Source organism: Macaca thibetana, chromosome 6, assembly GCF_024542745.1.
Source record: "Macaca thibetana thibetana isolate TM-01 chromosome 6, ASM2454274v1, whole genome shotgun sequence".
NCBI lineage: Eukaryota > Metazoa > Chordata > Mammalia > Primates > Cercopithecidae > Macaca > Macaca thibetana.
Window position 1 is genome coordinate 43,118,847 of NC_065583.1, and position 10,238 is coordinate 43,129,084.

Consider the following 10,238-nt stretch of genomic DNA (forward strand, 5'->3'; position numbering starts at 1 on the left):
CTGCCATTTTTCACCAAGGACAGCTAGCCCAGCTAGAAGGGGCAGCTGTTCACATATTCACCACCAATGGACTTCTGAGGTACACGAAAGGGAAGAAGTCACATGTTATCTGCCATATGGCCCTGTGCTGGAGACCCCACAAAGAGATAGTTTACACAGACCTTTACGTACCCTTAGAAAACCCACTAGCCTCCAGCAAAATCATTTTCTTCTCTTTTTTTCTCTTTCAGAGCTTCTCACCAAAAGCACTGGTAGGTTTTCCTTCCTCAATAATAGCCAGCCCCACAGCTTTCTTCATTTATCAAGTGAGCACCTTTCAGTGAAAACACTTTGGCTTAATGTCCACATCGCAGGAGTCTGGATAAAGCCTGAGACCTTACAGGGGCACATCCATACTGCACAGCTTCAGCACGCCATCCCAGGTATCACATGTCTACATCCATACTGCACGCCATCCCAGGCATCACATGTCTACATCCATATTGCACAGCTTCCAGCACACCGTCCCAGGCATCACATGTCTACATCCATACTGCACAGTTTCCAGCACACCGTCCCAGGCATCACATGTCTACATCCATACTGCACAGTTTCCAGCACACCGTCCCAGGCATCACATGTCTACATCCATACTGCACAGTTTCCAGCACACCGTCCCAGGCATCACATGTCTACATCCATACTGCACGCCATCCCAGGCATCACATGTCTACATCCATACTGCACAGTTTCCAGCATGCCGTCCCAGGCATCACATGTCTACATCCATACTGCACAGTTTCCAGCATGCCGTCCCAGGCATCACATGTCTACATCCATACTGCACAGTTTCCAGCACGCCGTCCCAGGCATCACATGTCTACATCCATACTGCACAGTTTCCAGCACACCGTCCCAGGCATCACATGTCTACATCCATACTGCACGCCATCCCAGGCATCACATGTCTACATCCATACTGCACACCGTCCCAGGCATCACATGTCTACATCCATACTGCACAATTTCCAGCACGCCGTCCCAGGCATCACATGTCTACATCCATACTGCACAGCTTCCAGCACACTGTCCCAGGCATCACATGTCTACATCCGTACTGCACGCCATCCCAGGCATCACATGTCTACATCCATATTGCACAGTTTCCAGCACACCGTCCCAGGCATCACATGTCTACATCCATACTGCACAGTTTCCAGCACACCGTCCCAGGCATCACATGTCTACATCCGTACTGCACGCCATCCCAGGCATCACATGTCTACATCCATACTGCACACCGTCCCAGGCATCACATGTCTACACCCATACTGCACAATTTCCAGCACGCCGTCCCAGGCATCACATGTCTACATCCATACTGCACAGTTTCCAGCACACTGTCCCAGGAATCACACTCTTTTTTTTTTTTTTTTTTGAGACAGGGTCTCACTCTGTCACCCAGGTGGGAGTACAGTGGCATGATCACAGCTCACTGCAGCCTCAACCTCCTGGGCTCAAGCAATTCTCCCACCCCACACTTCCAAATAGCTAGGACCACAGGTGTGCACCACCACACCCAGCTAACTTTTGTATTTTTTGTAGAGACAGGGTTTCAAATGAAACTCCTGAGCTCAAGCCATCCTCTGGCCTCAGCTTCCCAAAGTGCTGGGATTACAGGTGTGAGCTACCACACCCAACCTGGGATCACATCTCTTTTTTTTATTTTTATTTTTTATTTTTTTCAGACTGAGTCTCACTCTGTCGCCAGGCTGGAACGCAGTGGTGACATCTCAGCTCACTACAACCTCCACCTCCTGGGTTCAAGTGGTTCTCATGCCTTAGCCTCCCAAATAGCTGGGATTATAGGCACACGCCACCACACCCAGCTAATTTTTGTATTTTTAGTAGAGACGGGGTTTCACCACGTTGGCCAGGATGGTCTCGATCTCCTGACCTCATGATCTGCCCACCTTGGCCTCCCAAAGTGGTAGGATCACAGGCGTGAGCTACCACACCCGGCTGGGATCACATCTCTTTAGGCCCTACTCTTTCCTGCCTTTGCCCCAAAGAGGCAGTGTGGAAGAGAGCTACCCTTGCTTACTAAGATCAGTATATCTTTAATCCGTGGCAACTTCATGTAAAATATGGAACAAGAAGAAAATAACCCCCAAACTCCAGAGGGTTTTTTCCTAATAATGTGCTTCAAGATTTATTGAAATGTCTGAATCTCATTTTCAGCACATTAAAGATCTGGATTGCAAATGTACAGGTTATGTATTTTGTGATGTGTTTCTGATAGAATTCAGGGATCAGGGAAGGAAAGATATTATTACTGATAGATTATTTGAGGGTGAAGGGAAGGTCTTAGGAAACTGACTTCAACTTAAAAAAAGAAAGGTAATTTGGTTTTAATCTTCAAATAAAAAGTGCATTTGATTTTGAAAAACAATCATCAAGATTCACATTTTTGTGTTTAACAACAACCTTGAAATTGGTCTGCCTCAGAGGACAGCATGATTCTAGGCTACCTTAGCATGAATGATTTATGACATTCATGAACTTGGCAACTACATCAGTTTTTCTAAACCTGGCACCCAACACCACCTGCATGTTAAGTGAAGATTTATGATTTATAAAACTCACCTCATTATGCAGAGGTACATGAATTGTCTTCTATCTGTAATCTATAACTCCCAAGACAGATAAGAAGGCAACTATGTCACAGAATTTATGGCTCCTACCCACTAAAGCTGAAGTTTTGGAGAAAAACTACAGAAATAACTGGCCCCTTTGGAGAAAAATAGCTTTAGCTAACCATTACACCCCCAAATGATGAAATGGCTATAACCCACCATTATATCTTACATGAACAAAGAGGCTAACGGCGAAAGTCACTTTAATCACAGCACTGAACTATGCCTCCCTTTTGAATGCGGCGGTGGTACACAGAACCTAAGTGACTTCTTGGAAATATCAAGCATTCTGTCAGTTTAATTTTTTTCCCCAGTTTGGTGTCTGAGACCTCTTGCTGAGATTTCTCATCAAGTGGCCCAGCCAGAGCCACAGACATGGACTTCAGGGAAGACAATTCAATACCTCGTTGTGTCTAATGGCTTCCTGCATACACCCCTAAAGTGAAGAAGATCACATGCTGATTTGAGTTCTGAAATGCAGCTTGTTTTCAGAGATATTTTAGAAATGCAGCCTCTCTCTCCCTATACCCTAAAAAAATAAAAAAATAAAAACTTGGAAGAACAGAGCATTCAGTGGAATAAACTTATGTATCTTATGGAATAAGATTATATAGCTAGCCATTAAAAATGACAAGTATATGGGACCGGGTTGACATGCAGAAATCTTTAGACAACAGTAAACAAAACAAGCAGAACATAAAATGATAGAAAAAAAAATGATGTTTCAATCCTAGAGATTTTCAATGGTATAAAGCTAAATGAAAAACAATAAAACCCTAAATAATTTATTGTCAAATTTCCCTACCAATAAGGAAATAGATATATACACATGGCTGCCGACCGCCCTGAATCTGAGAAGCACCCCATGCCTCCCTCTTCTGCAGAGCTCTCCAAAGAACATCCCACTCTCTCTGGCCTTTGAGAGTATAGAACACCAGCACTCAGATACCCAGGTCCACCGAGGAAAGCTGAAAATGTAAATGTCTTTACGTAGCAGGAGGAAAATCAATCAGAAAAAAGAAGGTAGGAAACCTACTTCCATATTTGATAACTAAATAAACCTTTTAGGGAGATTGTTCTTTGTTATTTACTTAGTAACCTGATTTCCAAAATGTGTCTAGGATTCTCCCAGTTCTGACTTTGGGCTCTAGTGCCAGTGTGGTCGCTCTAACTCATGAAAATGATACTCCACTCACAAAATGGTGTCCTAGAACAAGAGGACAGTATCAATGAACAAGATTACACACCAGGAAAAGTGAAACCTCTTTGACAACTGGGACTATATTCGAGAGCAGATAGATGCACAGATAGACCCCAGGGAAGAATTGCATTTGGGTTCAGGGACTCAGTTACCACTCCTCCTTAAGCGGCCTGCTGATACTTTACCACTCAAACACAGATGCTGTTCTCCAGGGCTCTGGGTGCTGGTCTGTCGGCCACCTTTAATCCTGAGAGTGGCTTCCCCAGTTCAGGCCAGGGATTCATGCTGTAATGGAATGAGAGAGAAGTGGGCCAGTACCATACACACATACACCAATGCACACACCCAACATAACCTAGGGCAGAGCAGACTTCCTTTGGGAAGTCACGTGAAGTTGCAGAGCACAGGCAGGATGGCCTCATCCATGGCTTCTGCCCATTGGCATGCTTAGAAACAGTTCATTGTGGCAGGGTGCAGTGGCTCATGCCTGTAATCCCAGCATTTTGGTAGGCTGAGACGGGTGGATCACCTGAGATTAGGAGTTCCAGACCAGCCTGGCCAACATGGTGACACCCTGTCTCTACTAAAAATACAAAAATTAGCTGGGCATGGTGACGCATGCTTGTAGTTCCAACTATTCAAAAGACTGAGGCACAAGAATTGTTTGAGCCTGGAAGGCAGAGGATACAGTGAGCCTTGGTTGTGCCATTGCACTCCAGCCTGGGCAACAGTGCAAGACTCTGTCTCAAAAAAAAAGAAAAGAAAAGAAAGAAACAGTTCATTCTTTTATGGAAGAGAGGTGTTCATGGGATGCTTATGCAAACAGATCCCCTTTTTCCCTGAAGAAATGGTCAAAGGGATCCTTCCAGGTAAACTGGCTTGCTTCAGGTCATGGCACACACACACACAAGCCCTCTCACCCAACCCCTCAACCACTAGTTGAATAAAACAAGCAATTGTCACTTAAACCAAAGGCCGGGCCTGTAAGCTAAACCAGTGACCCTTGTGACACCTTGGCACTTTTCTGGGCCTTTACTCTGCCCAATAAGGCTTTCCATATGGGATGATGTAATTCAAGCCACGCAGAGGAAGGCAGCAAGGGTGGTCTATACCAGAGATACTTTGGGGTATAGGAAAAAAGTATTTAAATCTATTTCTATTTTATCTCTTTCATTTTTGTTTTCTATTTTTATGTATTTGTAATAATAGCACTATATACACATACGTAGTTTATAAATACATGAACACCCACATAATAGGAGTATGTGCGCCAATATTTTTCTAATAGGGACATGTAATGAAAAAAATTAGAGACAAGAAGACACCACGGAGCTTGGGCTATTTCTAAAAAGACATGGTCCTTAATCTCCACCTCACCATCAGAATCTCCCTTTATTAAACATGCAGATTCCACAACCCATCTCAGACCTGAATGTCCAGAGGTAAGATACCAGTGCTCTGCATGCTTAAAGAACTGCCCAGTAATTCTGACTGCTACTGAAGTTTGGGTACCATTGCAGTAGAATTGGAGAAGCTAACATAAAAAAGGCTGAGCTATGAAAAAGGCAGAGTCAGTGCAGATGAGAACACCAGAAATCCATTTCTAAGAAGAAAACAGGTAACTGGCCGCTACAGCTCCTGATGGAGCCTAAGAAGTCCCTGTTCTTCCAGCATTCTGGCTGTATTGGTATTGAGACAATGGCTGTACTTTCCCAACTAGTCTTCCATTAAACTCTCATCTCCTAAGGAAATCTGGGTATTTCCACTCTTGACAGTTGAGGAACAGGAATGGGGAAACTGAGAAACTGTCTTGGTCAGCTCAGGCTGCTGCAACAAAATATCATAGACTGGATGGCTTAAACAACAGACAGTTCTTCCTTACACTTGCCGAGGCTGAAAGTCTGAGACGAGGGTGCCAGCATGGTGGGTTCTGGTGAGGGCTCTCTTCGTGGGGAAGGGGAGATCATCTCTCATGTTTCCTCTTGTAAAGGCACTAATTTCGGCCGGGCCCGTTGGCTCACGCCTGTAATCCCAGCACTTTGGGAGGCCGAGGCGGGCGGATCATGAGGTCAGGAGATCGAGACCATCCTGGCTAACACAGTGAAACGCTGTCTGTACTAAAAATACAAAAAATTAGCTGGGCATGGTGGTGGGCACCTATAGGCCCAGCTACTCGGGAGGCTGAGGTAGGAGAATGGTGTGAACCTGGGAGGCGGAGCTTGCAGTGAGCTGAGATTGAGCCACTGCACTCCAGCCTGGGTGACAGAGTGAGACTCCGTCTCAAAGAATAAATAAATAAATAAATAAATAAATAAATAAATAAAGGCACTAATTCCATCATGAGGGCCCATCTTCACGATTTAATCACCTCCCAAAGGCCCATTTCTAAATACAATCATATTGGGAATTAGGGATTCAACATATAAATTTGGGGGACACACACATTCAGTCTATAGCAGAAACCAACAGCTCCTTGCATAGAGAGAGCATATAATCTAAGAGAACTGAAAAGGCAACTGACGTAATTTCACTAATCATGTGCCTGAAAGGGTGAGGACAGGATAGGAGGAAGAGGGTGATGAGCCAGAGTTGTCTGTAAGCATTTGAAAAAGATCCTACACTGACCAAACATTTAACCTGAAGTCATGTGGGTGATTTCTAAAAAGCATAGCCAAGTTAAAAGAGGAGGTTGTAGAGCAGAAGCTGGAACAGTCTATGTGACCTTGGGCAATTCACTGATTCTCTCTGTCCTTTATCTAAGGTTCTTTCCAGGTTTCTAGAACCCAAGTTCAGGCTCAACTGCTAGTTCAGGATTTCTTCCACACTATATCATGCTGGTCAAGAATAAATTACTAATTTGGCCCTCTAAAGTAAAAAATCCAGAAAAGCCTCTTACATCTTTAAGAATTAAATATTAAATAGATCTTCATGAGGAGCAAATCTCTTGTTTTGTCAGCCCTCCTCTCCTCCCGATAGGAACTTCTTGCACAGGGCCTTGACCTATCCAAAAGCCAACTATTTCCCAAACCTGAATGAAAATCCAGAGTGAGTATAACTGACTGCTTTCTACCTTGAGCAATGAGACTACATTGTCACTGGAATGTAAATGTCCTGTCTAATCAAAGTGACATCTTATTTTGATTTATTGCTGCCTTACTTTTCTTTTAGGGTCATCCTGTATTTCTCTTTTCTCCTACCAGAAAGAGGGCAGGTTGGTGGGTTACTAGGCATTCACCATAGAATGAAACTTGTTAATTGTCACCACTTCTGTGGCCAGGGACATCACCTGCCATAATTCTTCCTACACTTTGCCGGGGCAAGCTCTGTTGAACCAGACTTGAGGGAAGCGACACTGTGTAATGCACTCCAATAGAGTGTAGCTAATGCCAAAAGAGGGAACTGTCTCCTGAAATCTGCCGCAGGTACATGAAAAATTCCAAGGAGAACAAAGGTGACAAATCCCTGCAGTATGCCACATTTTTATTTCCTGAAGATAGAAGGTGCCACAGCATGCTATTCATCTTTGGGGAAACTGAATAAAATGTCTTCTGAGTCACCAGTTTAAAGAGACTTTACTTTAAAAATGTAAACTTGATCCTATGAGTTATAATACAGATTGAACTTTATAGTTGTCCTGGAACCTAAATAATTCTAAAAAAGGTTAAAGTATTTCTAACTTTTTAATTATGTTGCCTAAAATAACTGCTATTAATAATGTATTAGGCCAGTATTATAAAATGCACCTTCTGGATATGTGAAAGTAGAGGTAAAAGATAACACCCAGCTTGGTTATGAGGCAGCAGAGCCTAGTGGTTAGTAGTGCAGGTTCTGGAGTAAGAGAGTTTGGCTTCAAATTCTAGCTTCGCCATTCAGTTGCTGTGTAACCACTCTAGACCTCAGTTTCCACATCTGCAAAATGGGAATACCAATAATATTTACTTGAGACCATTGTTGTGAATATGCCAGTAAATAATGTATATGAAGCATTTGTGTGGCACTTAAAATGAACGCTCAACAACTATTGGTGATTACTATTCTAATGACAATTCCTATTAATGAATGAGGGTTATTTAAATACTTAAAAGGTGAAACTAGTTACCTGTCTTCAAATATGCTAAACAATCATGTCAGTTAGAATATTATTAAAAATATAGGCCAGGCGTTGTAGCTCACGCCTGTAATCTCAGCACTCTGGGAGGCTGAGCCAGGGGGATTGCTTGAGGCCAGGAGTTTGAGACCAGCCTAGGCAACACAGCAAGACCCTATCTCTATAAAAGAAAAAATAATTATACATATATAATTATTTCCTGAATAATATATATGTATGGTATACACAGGTATTGGACAGCCACCTGTTCTGTTTGGTAAACATTTATCCGCATGCAGATTATGCATTAGCTCCTTCCATTTTCCAATTTTGCACTGAGATGACAACAGAAATGAAATACAGCACTGTGCTGCAGAAGAATTATACCATTTAGCTATGGATATGTCCATTCTTGCTCATCTGAACCTTTATACGTTTTTAGATTCAGGTTCATTTCCTTGAGCCTTCAGGTTGTAGGCCATGTTAATTTGCAAAGCAGTCCAGTAGCCTGTCTTCCTGCTGAAGATATTATAAAGCTTGCGCTTTCAGTATCTAGCGCTACTACATCCCCCTTGTGGTCGTGGAGAGTATTTGCAAGGCGCCTGAGAAACCACCAGAAACAGCAAACACACTGAATATACCCATAGGATCGTAATTTCCGACACCCTTAGATAACATTTGATTCCAGGATTCTTTTGTTTAACACTTCGTGGCTTTTTAACATATGGAACAAGAAGAAGGAAAGCAAACTCGTCGCTGGGCGCGGTGGCTCACAGCTGTAATCCCAGCATTTTGGGAGGCCGAGGCAGGCGATCTCCTGAGGTCAGGAGTTCAAGACCAGCCTGGCCAACATGGTAAAACCCCATCTCTACTAAAAATACAAAAAAAAAAAAAAAAAAAAAGGAAAGAAAAGAAACACTCTTAGGAGAACCAGTTAATAGAAGAGAGAAGTGAGAAGTATGCAGTTACTCCAATTATTTCTACCTGCCCTTCTCCTCCCCATCATGTACAATGTAAGAACATAATGTTTTTTATTGCGTTTCAATGTTCAATAGTATTTGTCACTCCTCTCTGTCTTCTTTTCTTCAGTATATTTTTTTAGAATCTAAATCTCTACAAACAGGAATCATGAGCCTGTAACTTGGATAGCCTTTAAGGAAGCCTGCCTTTTCATTTTTCTTCCTTTCCTTCCTTTCTCTCTCTCTCTCTTTTTTTTTTTTTTTTTTTTTTTTCTTTTTTTTTTTTTTTTTTTTTTTTTTTTGAGACGGAGTCTGGCTGTGTCACCTGGAGTGCAGTGGTGCAATCTCCACTCACTGCAACCTCCACCTCCTGGGTTCAGGCAATTCTCCTGCCTCAGCCTCCCGAGTAGCTGGGGTTACAGGCACCCACCACCACGCCTGGTTGATTTTTGTATTTTTAGTAGAGACGAGGATTTCACCATGTTGTTCAGGCTGGTCTCGGACTCCTGACCTCAGGTGACCCACCCACCTCAGCCTCCCAAAGTGCTGGGATTACAGGTGTGAGCCACCACACCCAGCCGCATCTTTCTTTCTTTTCTCTCTTTCTCCTTCTTTCCTTCCTACTCTCCCTCCCTCCTTCCTTTCTCCTTTCTTTCTCTCTTTTTTTTTTTTTTTTTAACGTCTCCCTGTGTCACCCAGACTGGAGTGAAATGACACGATCATAATCACGACTCACTGCAGCCTCGACCTCCCTTGGCTCAGGTGATTCTTCCACCTCAGCCTCCCGAGTAGCTGGTAGCTGGGACTACAGGTGCACCACCATGCCCGGCTAGTTTTTTGTAGAAATGGGGTTTTGCCATGTTGCCCAGGCTGCTCTCAAACTCCTGAACTCAAGTGATCATCCCACTCCAGCCTCCCAAGTAGGTGGAACTACAGGTGCTGGCTACCATGCCCAGCTAATTAAGGAAAAAAAAAAAAATTGGCCAGGCGCAGTGGCTCACGCCTGTAATCCCAGCATGTGGGATGCCGAGGCGCGTGGATCCCTTGAGTTCAGGAGTTGGAGACCAGCCTGGGCAACATGGTGAAACCCCGTCTCTACCAAAAATACAAAAATTAGCCAGGCGTAGTGGCGCATGTCTGTAATCCCAGCTACTCGGGGGAGTGGGGCGCTGAGGCGGCAGTGGAATCACCTGAGCCCGGAAAGGTCGAGGCAGCAGTAAGCTGGGACTGCACCACTGCACTCCAGCCTGGGCAACAGAGGCTAAAGATGGGGTCTCACTCTGTTGCTCAAGCTGATCTTGAATTCCTGGGTTCAA